This window comes from Bos javanicus, chromosome 25 (assembly GCF_032452875.1).
Source record: "Bos javanicus breed banteng chromosome 25, ARS-OSU_banteng_1.0, whole genome shotgun sequence".
NCBI lineage: Eukaryota > Metazoa > Chordata > Mammalia > Artiodactyla > Bovidae > Bos > Bos javanicus.
In genome coordinates, this window is record NC_083892.1 from 22,756,353 (window position 1) to 22,769,782 (window position 13,430).

The window sequence follows — 13,430 nt, forward strand, 5'->3', positions numbered from 1 at the left end:
CAGAACTTTCCTGCTGGTCTCATGAAGCTTTAGCTAGTCACTAGGAACAGTTATCACCAGGAAGGATTTTAGTGCTTTTCTAAATGTGAGGAGATACAAGAATTGGGCTCATAAAATCAGCTCCTGAAAATATCTATCTATCAGAAGACCTGTCCTGCCAGTTTTTTCCCTGAGCACAGAGTACCTCATTTCTGCTCTCCACACTGAGCTCCTTTCAGGTAGTACTGAAAATCAGCAGCTGTAGCAGCATATGCTTTAATCTTTGTAGAGGTAGATGGCAAGTGATCACTGCAAGTGCCAATATGTAGTTGACAGTCTCCAGAGTATATATAGTATTATCCAAAATCAGTAATAAGAAAACAAAGAACCAAAATTTTTTTTGAATGGCTTAAACAGTTGAACAGACATTTCTGCAAAGAAGATAGGCTGCTGCTGCCGCCACTAAGTCGCTTCAGTCGTGTCCAACTCTGCCCGACCCCATAAATGGCAGCCCACCAGGCTCCCCGTCCCTGGGATTCTCCAGGCAAGAGCACTGGAGTGGGTTGCCATTTCCTTCTCCAATGCATGAAAGTGAAAAGTGATAGGCTGATGGCATGTAAATACATGAAAAGATGTTCAACAAAATTAGTTATAATTAATGCAAGTTAAAACCACAATAAGATACCACTATCCATCTATTAGCAACTAAAAGCCTTGCATATGGGAATCTATAATCACTTTGAAAAACAATTTGGTGGTTTCTTAAAAGTTACATAACACACCTACCATTCTACTTTTAGGTATTTACTCAAGAGAAGTGAAAGCAGGCTTCCCTGGTGGTACAGTGAATAGGAATCTGCCTGCCAATGCAGGAGACATGAGTTCGATCCTTGGTCTGGGAAGATTCCACATGCTGAGGAGCAACTAAAGCCCATGCACCACAACTACTGAGCCTGTGCACCTAGAGCCCACGCTCTGCAACAAGAGAAGCCACTGCAATGAGAAGCCCTTGTACTGGGCTTCAAAGAGTAGCCCCCAATCACTGCGGAGCCAGAGAAAGCAGGTCTTTCCCAGCACAGCAGAAAAACAAAAAACAAACAAAAAAACCAATAAATAAGTAATAAAAAACAGAGAGAAATGAAATTATATATTACTACTAAGACTTGTGGAGAAGGCAATGGCAACCCACTCCAGTACTCTTGCCTGGGAAATCCCGTGGACGAAGGAGCCTGGTAGGCTGCAGTCCATGGGGTTGCAAAGAGTCAGACAGGATTGAGCAACTTTACTTTCACTTTTCACTTCCATGCATTGGAGAAGGAAATGGCAACCCACTCCAGTGCTCTTGCCTGGAGAATCCCAGGGACGGGGGAGCCTGGTGGGCTGCCGTCTATGGGGTCGCACAGAGTCGGACATGACTGAAGCGACTTAGCAGCAACAGCAGCAACCAAGACTTGTACAAAAATGTTCATGGCAACTTTACTGGTAGCATCCCCAAACTTGGATAATGTCCATTCAGGATGAAGGGATAAAAAATAGAATACTACACAGCCACCAAAAGAAATTAATTTTGGACCCACAACAAGACAGATGAATCAAAAGTAAATACACTGAATGAAAGTAGCCAGATAAAAAAAGAACACATGCTGTTTGATTCTATTTCTTTTTTTTTTTAATTTTTAAACTTTTTCACAATTTTTAAAGGTTACACTCTGTTTGCAGTGGTTGCAAAATATTAGCTATATTCTTCATGTTGTACAATACATCCTCATAGCCTGTCTTACACCCAACAGTTTTACCTCCACTCCCCAACCCTTTATTGCTCCTCTCCCCATTCCTTGCTGTTAATCACTGCTGCTACTGCTACTGCTAAGTTGCTTCAGTCGTGTCCAACTCTGTGCGACCCCAGAGACGGCAGCCCACCAGGCTCCTCTGTTACTAGTTCTCTATAAATTAGATTCTATTTCTAGGAAATTCTAGAAAATTAGAACTAGCTTATGGTGGGAGAAAGCAGATTAGTGATTGAGAACAGAAACAGGGTCAGAAGGAAACCTGGGGAGACGATACGTTCATGTTCAGCATATTGATTGGAGCGCGTTTCATGGGTATGCTGCTAAGTCGCTTCAGTCGTGTCTGACTCTGTGCAACCCCATAGATGGCAGCCCTGTCCATGGGGAAGACCAGGCTTCCCTGTCCCTGGGATTCTCCAGGCAAGAACACTGGAGTGGGTTGCCACTTCCTTCTCCAATGCATGAAAGTGAAAAGTTAAAGTGAAGTCGCTGAGTCGTGTCCGACTCTAGCGACCCCATGGACTGCAGCCTACCAGGCTCCTCCGTCCATGGGGTTTTCTAGGCAAAAGTACTGGAGTGGGGTGCCATTGCCTTCTCCGTTCATGGGTATACCATAGGTCAAAGCATCGGTGGTACACTTGACCCGTAATTTATTGTCTATAAGTTGTACCTCAATAAAGCTTTTTTAGAAATAATAAAAAACCAAATGAGTCTCTCAAAAGATATCTCTCGTTTCTTTTTTTTTTTGCTAGTTGGTGGTGGCTCAGATGGTGAAGAATTCACCTGCAATGCATAAGACCTGGGTCGGGAAGGTCCCCTGGAGAAGGGAATGGCAACCCCCTCCAGTATTCTTGCCTGGAGAATTCCATGGACAGAGGGGCTTGACAGGCTACCGTCCGTGGGGTCACAAACAGTCATGACTGAACGATTAACACTTTTGTAACTTTTTTCACCTTCACCTCTTACAGAGACATTTGGCCTGTAATAGCATAGGCTCTGGAGTTAGCAAACTATTTCTGACCCTAATTACCTCTAACCTTTAGTGAGTCACTAGATCTTTGAACTGCGGTTTCCTCGGCTGCAAAATGGGAACAACGCCCACCTCACAGGACTGTCATGAGAGCCAACAGGGTGATGTTTGTTAAATGCTCAGTACAAGCCTGAAAGAGGTCTTGCTGGCTGTTAACCTGTATTGCTATTGATGACAATTCAATTACTGGAGTAACAAACAGCAGAGTGAAGACTTTTGATTTTTTTAAAAATTATTTATTATTTTTTGGCTACACTGGGTCTTTGCTGCTGCAAGGGCTTTTTCTCTAGTCGCCATGAATGAGGGCTACTTCCTAGTTGTGGTATGCAGGCTTCTCATTGCGGCGGCTTCTCTTGTTATGGACACAGGATCTAGGGCGCACAGGCTCAGTGGTTGCGGCCCTCAGGCTTAGTTGCTCCGCAGCCTGTGGGATCTTCCTAGGCCAGGGGTCAAACCCATGTCCTCTCCATTGGCAGGCGGATTCTTAACCACTGGACCACCAGCAAAGTCCAAGGCTTCTGATTCTTAATGGCAATTTCTAAATGCGCACATTTTTGTATTTTATGGGAATAAAACATTGTAAGCAACAATGTAGAGATAGAATTCAGTGTCTTCTTCTTAGGTACCATTGATTCACCTACAGATTTCCTCTTGGTTATGTCCGGAAGGTTACTTCTTAAAATATAATAGATTGGGTTTATTTTAAACTTTTTATTGAAGTACAATGTATGTACAGAGAAGTACATGCATCATTAACAGCTTGATGAATTTTCAGAGTGAACTCACCCTTTGCCAGAACCCAATCAAGAAACAGAAAGTGATGGAGCCAGGAAGTCTCCACGTGCCCGTCTCAGTCACTACCTCCCAAAGTTTGTCCTTGAACTTTCTATTCCACTGTTCGTGCTCTTTCGTGTCTGACTTCTTTCCCTTTGTTTGAGAGATTCATTCAATTGCTGGCCCTTCCATGTGATTTACATTTTCATGATGTTTTCTCTCTTACACCTTTACAAAACATTATATCTTTGTTGAGACATGAAGGATGAGTAAGATTTTGTCAGCATTAGGGAGCAGTTTGGGTAAAAGAAACAGACTGTCCAAAGGCTTGATGCTGAGTGAAACAATGGGATGTTCAGGACACTGAAAGTAGACATTCTTTCTAGGGTAGATGGTTCCTATTTAGTTCAACTGTTTCCAGCATTATGACCATTCAGCTTTTGCTACCAATAGAGAATAATGAAATCAATGTCCCTCACCAGTTGGAGCTTTTGTGTGTTTGTAAGTGTTTGTGTATTTATTTTGGTTACCCTGGCTGTTTCACGGCTGCGCACGGGCTTTACCTAGGTGTGGTGAGTGGGGGCTACTCTTCATTGCCATGTGCAGGCTTCTCATTGCAGGGGCTTCTCTTGTTAAGGAGCACAGGTTCCAGGTGCGCCAGCTTCAGTGGTTGAGCCACAGGGAGCTCTTTAGCTGTGGCTCACGGGCCCTAGAGTGCGAGGGCTCCAGGAGTTGCAGTGTGTGGGCTTAGTTGCCTCACGGCATCCAGAATCTTCCCAGCCCAGGGATTAAACCTGTGTCCTCTGCACTGGCAGGTGGATTCTTATCCACTGTACCACCAAGAACGTTCTAGAGTTTTTGTTTTTATAGGATCGCTTTTCAAACATAAGGCTCCTTGGGTCTAGGGGTAGGTGAATTTAAAGACTTCATGTATATTGCAAGATTGTGTTACAATATATTGTAGCTTTGTACACTTTTCCCAGAAATATATGGTTTTGCCCATTTTCTCCCTCTTTGTCAGTATGGGATGTTAATCATGTTTTTAAAATTCATCTTCTGTTGTTTCCTTTGAGTTTTTTCCTGGTTATTATCTTTTCATGTTTGTTGACACTTTGGGTTTCTTCTGTGCTAAGTCACTTCAGTTGTGTCTCTTTGCAACCCTATGTACCATAGCCCACCAAGCTCCTCTATCCATGGGATTCTCAAGGCAAGATTCCTGGAGTGGGTTGCTAGGCCCTCCTCCAGAGGATCTTCCCGAGCCAGGAATTGAACCCATGTCTCTTCCAGCTCCTGCATTGCAGGAGGATTCTTTACCGCTGAGCCACTGGGTAGAGTTATTTAATTTTAATGGTTATTACTATCCAAATAGTATATAAAATAACAAAAGCAAAAAACATGACAACATGGGAACATTCTGATTTTTTCTATGAAATATGCTCATAGTGTCAAGCTCTTCAGCAAATGGTAGACATTATTGCTACCATTAAAAATTTTTTTAAATATTTTGACCTACCTGCACAGCATGAGGAACTCCCCCGACCAGTGATTGAACCCAAGGCCCCTGCAGAGGAAGTGCTCTTAACCGCTGGACGACCATGGAAGTCCGTTGCTACCGTTTTCATTGTTGTCCCAAACGTGCAGATGGTGAGCAAATGACCTCCTGTTAACACTGAGACTTAGTGGACTTCTCCTTCAGCCCAGTGACTTTCTGGCTGTAAAGAGTTCTGACTGTCAGCTACAAGGTGGCACTTGCCATGGGCACTTTTAGAACAGGACAGTTATTACCAGACATAGAACATCAGACTGGTTCCAAATTGGGAAAGGAGTACGTCAAGGCTGTATATTGTCACCCTGCTTATTTAACTTATATGCAGAGTACATCATGTGAAATGCTGGGCTGGATGAAGCACAAGCTGGAATCAAGATTGCCAGGAGAAATATCAATAACCTCAGATACGCAGATGACACCACCCTTATGGCAGAAAGTGAAGAAGAACTAAAGAGCCTCTTGATGAAAGTTGAAAGAGGAGAGTGAAAAAGCTGGCTTAAAACTCAGCATTAAAAAAACCAAGATCATGGTATCCGGTCCCATCACTTCATGGAAAATAGAATGGGAAACAATGGAAACAGTGACAGACTTTATTTTTTTTGGCTCCAAAATTACTGCAGATGATGATTGCAGCCATGAAATTAAAAGACGCTTGCTCCTTGGAAGAAAAGCTATGACCAACCTAGACAGCATATTAAAAAGCAGTGACATTACTTTGCTGGCAAAGGTCCGTCTAGTCAAAGCTATGGTTTTTCCCATAGTCATGTATGGATGTGAGGGTTGGACCATAAAGAAGACTGAATGCCAAAGAATTGATGCTTTTGAACTGTGGTGTTGGAGAAGACTCTAGAGAGTCCCTTGGACTACAAGGAGATCAAACCAGTCAATCCTAAAGGAGATCAGTCCTGAATATTCATTGGAAGGACTGATGCTAAAACTGAAACTCCAATACTTTGGCCACCTGATACGAAGAACTGACTCATTTGAAAAGACCCTGATGCTGGGAAAGATTGAAAGCGGGAGGAAAAGGGGATGACAGAGGATGAGATGGTTGGATGGCATCCCCTACTCAATGCACTTGAGTTTGGGTAAGCTCCAGGAGATGGTGAAGGACAGGGAAGCATGGCGTGCTGCAGTCCATGGGGTTGCAAAGAATCAGTCACGACTGAGTGAATGAGCAACAATAATGGGCACTCTTTGCCTTATCATACTGTTCATGGGGTTGTTGCAGCAAGAATACGGAGTAGTTTGCCATTTCCTCCTCCGTCTACTTCTATAAGGATTAACTCATGTGCTGTTGCAGCTGCTGACCTCCAACACTATCTGAAAGGAGTTCAAGGTGGAGAGCAGAAAGGAGGCAGTCTGTACTCAGGGTAAAACCTGGCAGGACAGGTCTTTAGATAGTTAGATATTTTCAGGAGCTGATTTTATGAGCCCAATCCTTGTATCTCCTCATATCTAGAAAAGCACTAAAATCTTTCATGCTGGTGACTGTTCCTCGTGACTAACTAAAGCTTCATGAGACCAGCAGAAAGCTTCTGGGAAAATACATCCTTGAGTCAGTGTATTCCCCCTTCACTGAAATCACATATATGCGGGCCTTTCCCCTCTGACTCTTTGGAGAAGCTTCTCAGAGCCGCGGTGGGGTCTCCTAGGCTGCAGTCTCATGTTGCCCCAAATAAAACTAAACTCACAACTCTCACGTTGTGCATTTTTTTTTTAAGTTGACACAACGGGGCCCGCATGTCTGATTCTGGTTACTAGTGACTCCAAGGACATTGATATTTGAACTTGATATGGCAGGGGAGAAAATAGGGTGCTGGTGGCTTCTCCAGGGAAGGAAGATGCTCAGGTTCAAACTAAATCTGTAATCTGAGCAGCCAGAAAGGTGAAAACCAGATTCATTTCTACCAACCAACCTGCCCTGAGCTCCAAGTGAGCAATCATAGCTGCAAACAACTGGCAGAGCTATTTAAATAGAAATAAAGGCACAGTTTCAGAAGACACTGAGGTGTTCTGAGAGGCTGGGACCTGAGACCCTTTGCTGCAGTGCTTGCTCCTGGACAAACATCTCCTGGAGCAATAAAATACAAAGAAACTATAAGGGACTAACAATAACTGCCTGCATGCACAGTTGGGCCAAATTAAGGACACAGAAGACATAAAAAGACCAAAATCTAACTGAGGTGCTGGGAGCAAAACAGGGTCTGTGCATACACCTGCATACCACGCCACTAAGGGGGTGGGCAGACCACCCAAGCTGCCCCTCTGGCCCGACCCACCAATCCACTCCTACCTTCACCTTATTTAAGGAACTGGCTCGCCACCCTCCCCCCAGCCCCCGACCTGGGAGTGATCAAGGGGACATTTTACTTGTTTTTACTCCCTCCTGCTGGAGCGGGAGTCTCAGTAAAGTGTTGCCTGATTTTCTTGTCTGGTCTCTTATCAGTTTCCATTGATTAAAGAGTCCAAAAACCTGGTTGGTCACTGTTCTGCTGCGTGCTTCTGTGGCTGTCCACAGAGCACAGATCTCGTGATCAGCCTGAATGAGCAAGCATCTGCATCACTACTAAGAGTGACTTGTTTTAAGAAGAAATTATTAAACTGAAAGCCCAGTATCTTTGGTATATTGGGACAGAGCTTATCAGCAATAACTATTCTCTGCTGCAAAGGATAGAAAATTCAGCCCCCAGTGCCTGAAAGAGAAGGACATGTACTATTTACTCAGAGGCTCTCAGACTTTGTTGGTTCACTGTGTTCCTTGGCCAGAAAGAATATCTAATAGTTACATTTATTAGTTAAGTCCAAAAACCACAACATTTATTGCCTAACTACTTACTCCTTGGAAGGAAAGTTATGTCCAGCCTAGATAGCATATTGAAAAGCAGAGACATTACTTTGCCAACAAAGGTCTGTCTAGTCAAGGCTATGGTTTTTCCTGTGGTCATATATGGATGTGAGAGTTGGACTGTGAAGAAGGTTGAGCACCGAAGAATTGTTGCTTTTGAACTGTGGTGTTGGAGAAGACTCTTGAGAGTCCCTTGGTTGTAAGGAGATCCAACCAGTCCATTCTGAAGGAGATCAGCCCTGGGATTTCTTTGGAAGGAATGATGCTAAAGCTGAAACTCCAGTACTTTGGCCACCTCATGCGAAGAGTTGACTCATGGGAAAAGACTCTGATGCTGGGAAGGATTGGGGGCAGGAGGAAAAGGGAATGATAGAGGATGAGATGGCTGGATGGCATCACTGACTCGATGGACGTGAGTCTGGGTGAACTCCAGGAGTTGGTGATGGACAGGGAGGCCTGGCGTGCTGCAAAGAGTCAGACACGACTGAGCTATTGAACTGAACTGAACTGAACTTAGTCACCATTAAAGAAAATTCATGTATATTGAAAGAAAAAATATTTTATTTCATTCTTAAATAACTATAATTAAATAACTCAATTGTTATTTAATAACACAAATAACTAACTGTACTCTTTAATAACTTTCATTTTTAAATACTACAGTTGCTTACCATGGGATATGTATGCCTTTGGAGCACTGCACACTTTCTCAGGGCTTGAAATAGGATTGAACACTGCCAATCTCACTTCCTTTCCACACTGATTTTCATGTGGCACTTTTCTTTTTAAGACAACCCCCATAAAACCAGGTTGCAAAGATATGATGTCATTGAAAGGAATGTAAGACCATCTAATAGAAAAGTGTGAACTACTTAGCTAGTAATTCACACTGTGTCTGACAGATATGAGCATCAAGTAATTTTCCTTGAAAATTTAAAATATCCCACAGACCATTTATGAAGTCACTTGCTTTGGGGTGTTCTCTGGGAAGTGTATATTTATTTAACAAGAAGTCTGGAGTAGCTGGTCTTAGGACTGTCTGGTGCCTTGGTGATGTCATCAAGGATTCACACGTCCAGCAAGTTGCACCTCGTGATCCCAAGGTGGTTGCCATGGCACCAGCATTACATTTTCTCCATAATAGTGCAGCCATCAATATGAGAAAGGAGGAGAAAGTGGTTTTTCAGGAAAAAGGCAACCTGTTCTTTTACTCTGTTTAGACTTGATGGTAGATGGCAGACAGGTACCTAAGGATGCAAAGATGTCTTAAAATGTTGCCATCCAAGCAGAGATAAAAATTAGAGGCTTTGGTCATGTCAACCAGACCTGGGATTGGAAGGCTGAAGAGTTTTCCAGTAAAACAATTTCTGAGAATGGTACCATTTCCCCAGTGTACTTACTAATCATCCCAGTGGTTTGGGGAGACCACCACATTGCACATGGGGACCTCAGACCACAGAAAAATTCTCATGTTGTGGAGACACGTTGTTCTGCTTGAATGACATTCAGATTTTCTGAGGACAACCACTGGTTTTGTAGCTCCTGAGTCCAATCCTGGCTCTAGCGGGGGAGGGGCACTTGGCATGTTGTTGGCCCAGGAAAAAGGACAAATATTTGATCTGAGATTTGAGTTAGGAGCAGAAGTTGGCCAAGAGAGAAAAAGAGAGCTCCAACAGAAGGAACGGCCTGAGAAGGGAGGGGATGAGGTGCACGGCTCTTCTGACAAATCCTTTATGATTTGTGTGGCAGGAATTGAGTCCAGATATGACTGGTATGGGAGTTTGGTTTTGCCCTGACTGCCACAGAAGGTGCTAGAAAGTTTGAAGTCAAGGAAAGATAGGATTAGATTGACAGGCTGGGGAACAACAGTAGCCACCACGTGGTAGAAATATCTGAGTGCTCACAAAATGCCTCTTTTTCCCTCTAGGCACAGAGTCAGACTGCATTTCCCAGACTTTTTTTTGACATGCTGCACAGCATACGGGATCTTAGTTCCTAAGCAAGGAACGGAACCTGTGCCCCTGTAGTGTAAGCGTGGAGTTTTAATCACTGGACCACCGGGGAAGTCCTTTCCAGACTATTCTGTGGCCATGTGATTGAGTTCTATTCAATCAACTGGAATGGAAATGGTATTTGCCATTTCTAGGTCTATGGCAGGACTTCCCTGGTGGCTCAGACAGTAAAGAATCTGCTTGCAATGCAGGAGACCTGGATTTGATCTCTGGGGACGGGAAGATTCCTTGGAGAAGGAAATGGCAATGTACTCCAGTATTCTTGCCTGGAGAATTCCATGGACAGAGGAGCCTGGTGGGCTACAGTCAAAGGGGTTGCAGAGTTGGAGATGACTGAGTCACAGGTTTACCCCACAAAACCCCCTGCACAATCCTCCACATTCTCTTCCCGAATTTACTGGCTGGTGGAGAAGATCTGAGGACCTAAATGGTGGATCTTCAAGATGGAAGTAACCCGGCTCCCTGAGTCACCATGTGATGAGGGGCCTGCTGTTATTCTGTGAATAATGAGTCACTTTTCACTATGTTAAGCCATTGAGATGTTGGGGGGGGGGTGGTGGTTATTTGTTACACAGGTGAGTCTACTCTGACTAATGCAAACCATAATAAAAGCTACTGGTTACTGGGCTCCTGCTCTGAATTGGGCACTGTGCTAAGGGCTGTCTCAATCCACACATCAATCCTATGGGGATGGGTACCAGCATTAGCCCACTTTTACAGAGGAGGAAACTGAGGCTGAGAGAGAATAGCTGGGGGTGTAGGTGCAGAAACCTGATCCCCAAACCTGGACCCAAATGCTAAACTCAGCCCTGCTGGCTGCTAGTTTTAAAGGAATGGATTGAAATTGGCTGAGACATCAGCCATAGAGAACAGACTTGTTGCCAAGGGTGAGGGGAAGGGATGGGGTAGGAATTTGGGATTAGTGGATGCAAATTATTATACATTGAATGGATAAACCACTAGGTCCTACTGTATAGCTATATTCTATATCCTGGGATAAATTATCATGGAGAAGAATATGAAAAAGATTGTGTGTGTGTATATATATATATATATATATATATATATATATATATATATATATATAACTTAGTCATTTTGCTGAGCAGCAGAAATTAACACAGCATTGTAAATCTACTACACTTCAATTGAAAAATTGAAAAAAAAAAAAAAACAGAAATCGGTTGAAGCAAGAAGAACAGATGAGGAGTTGTTATAGTAATGCCAGCTGGGCATTCCCACTTGTGAAGTGAGAAAATAATAGATCATTGGGAATATTAACTATCGAGGGAATGCGTAAGAGGTGTCCAGTACGGGGTCTATAGTTGGCAGGTGTATAATAAACATTTGATTTTCTTTTCAAGAGCCTAAGCAAGAACTGATGAAGGCCTGGGTGAAAATAGGAGAGGAATCTTCTGGAAGCAGTGCTTGGCAGGACTTGAGTAAAGAGTGAGGGAGTTGGGGAGCTGAGGGTTGGACGCTATCCCATGTTTCAGGGACACAGCAGGAAGGGAGTAAGAAACAATGTGTACAGTGTGCTGTGGGTGTGAAGCAGGGCGAGAACAAGTCTCGAGATAACCAGCAAGAGAGTGGCCCTGAAACCTTCCAAGATGTGCAGATGCTCAACAGAGGCGCTGTGTTCCCGGGCGGCAAGCCGAAACGAGTTCTCAGCAAATTGTCAAACCTTTGTCCGGATGCATCTGCTTCTGTCCTGAAGTAGATACTTTTTTAAATCTACACAACCTTGGGCATGTTCTTCAACCTCTTTGTATCTCGTTTTTATCATCTGAAGATGGGGATAAGAAGTCATAGGACTTATTGAGTTGTAAATACGTGCTGAGTGCTTAGCACAGCGTTAGATACATAATGAGTTATCAGTTAATGGTGGAAATTTTCATTAAAATTCTCTTATCCCAGATATTACTTCTCTGTGACTATATACAACATGCAGATAATAGTTATAAACACTGAACAGCATCTTTGCCTCTCTTGTTCACTGCTACATTTTCTTCCAGCTCTTAGGACAGTGACTGGTTCACAGTCGATATTTAGATATTTATTGAATGGATGAATAAGGAAACCCATCTCTCTCCCCTGCCCTTCCCTCTTTCCTCCCTCCCTTCCTTCTTTCCATCTGTCCATCCACCCATCTGCCCATCTTCCATGCATCTTTTCCATCATCTGTCCACCCACCCATCATCCATCCATCCATCCATCCCTTTAGAAAGGCTTAACCCACAAGATTTTTTTTAAAATTGTGAGTGTAGTGGCTTAACATACACTTTCTTTTCCAACTGTGATAAAATATGTATAACACAAGATTTACCATTTTAGCCATTTAAACATATAGTTCAGTGACATTCAGTACATTCATATTAGTGTGCAACCATCCATCTCTAAAACTTTTTCATCTTCCCCATCTGAAACTGTATCCATTAAAAATTAACTCCCCATTCTCCTCTCCTCCCAGGCCCACCACTCTACTTTCTGTCTCTATAAATTTGTCTATTCCAGTACCTGATATAAGTGAAATCACACAGTATTTGTCCTTTTGTGACTTAGCCCATACATTCTGCTGTCACAAAAGCTCTGTGATCCTGGGGAACTTAACCTTCCTGAATCTCCACTTCCTCATCTGTTCAAGTGGCTGTAATAATCGTACCTACCTCATAGGGTTATTGTGAGGTTTAAATGAGATAATACGTATAGGTATTTAACCAAGTGCCTGGCATGTAGAAAGTTCTCGGTAAATATCAATTTGCATAAATACATATTCTAAATCAGCTGGCACTGGTATTGCACTTACCCTGTGTCTATCATAAACATCTGTGTCTAAACACTTTATGATCTTAACTCATTTTTTTTTTTAAATTAAAAAAATTTTTTTGACTATGCTGGGTCTTCATAGCGGCGCGAAAGCTCAGTAGTAGCGGCCCGCAGGCTTAGTTGCCCTGTGGCATGCAAGATCTTAGCTCCTCAACCAGGAATTGAATCCACTTCACTGCGATGGAAGGTGGATTCTTAACCACTGGACCACCAGGGAAGTCCCCTGATCTTCACTCATTTAAAGCACACAACTCTACCTCATTGGCCCCGCCACTATCATCCCTACACTGGGGAGGAAACTGAGGTACAAAGAGGGTGAGCAAATGCTCAGGGTTACTCAGGAGTTCGTGGAGGAGCTGGGGTTGAACTCCAGGCAGCCTGTTTCCAAAGTCCGCGGGCTTTACCATTGCCTCTGCAATCTCCCAGAACAATCATCCGTCTACACCCTCAGCCCTGGATCAGCCTGTCAGTGTGAGTGTGTGGAGGTGTCAGGGCCTCAGATACGAGGAGGTGTCCTTGGAAATTGGTGGAAAACATCACTGAAGTTGAGTTCAGCCTTACTTCCCATTTGTGGTCCCGATTTGGTGGGAGCCCCCTGTGTTCACTTACACATGAGGGTCTCCTC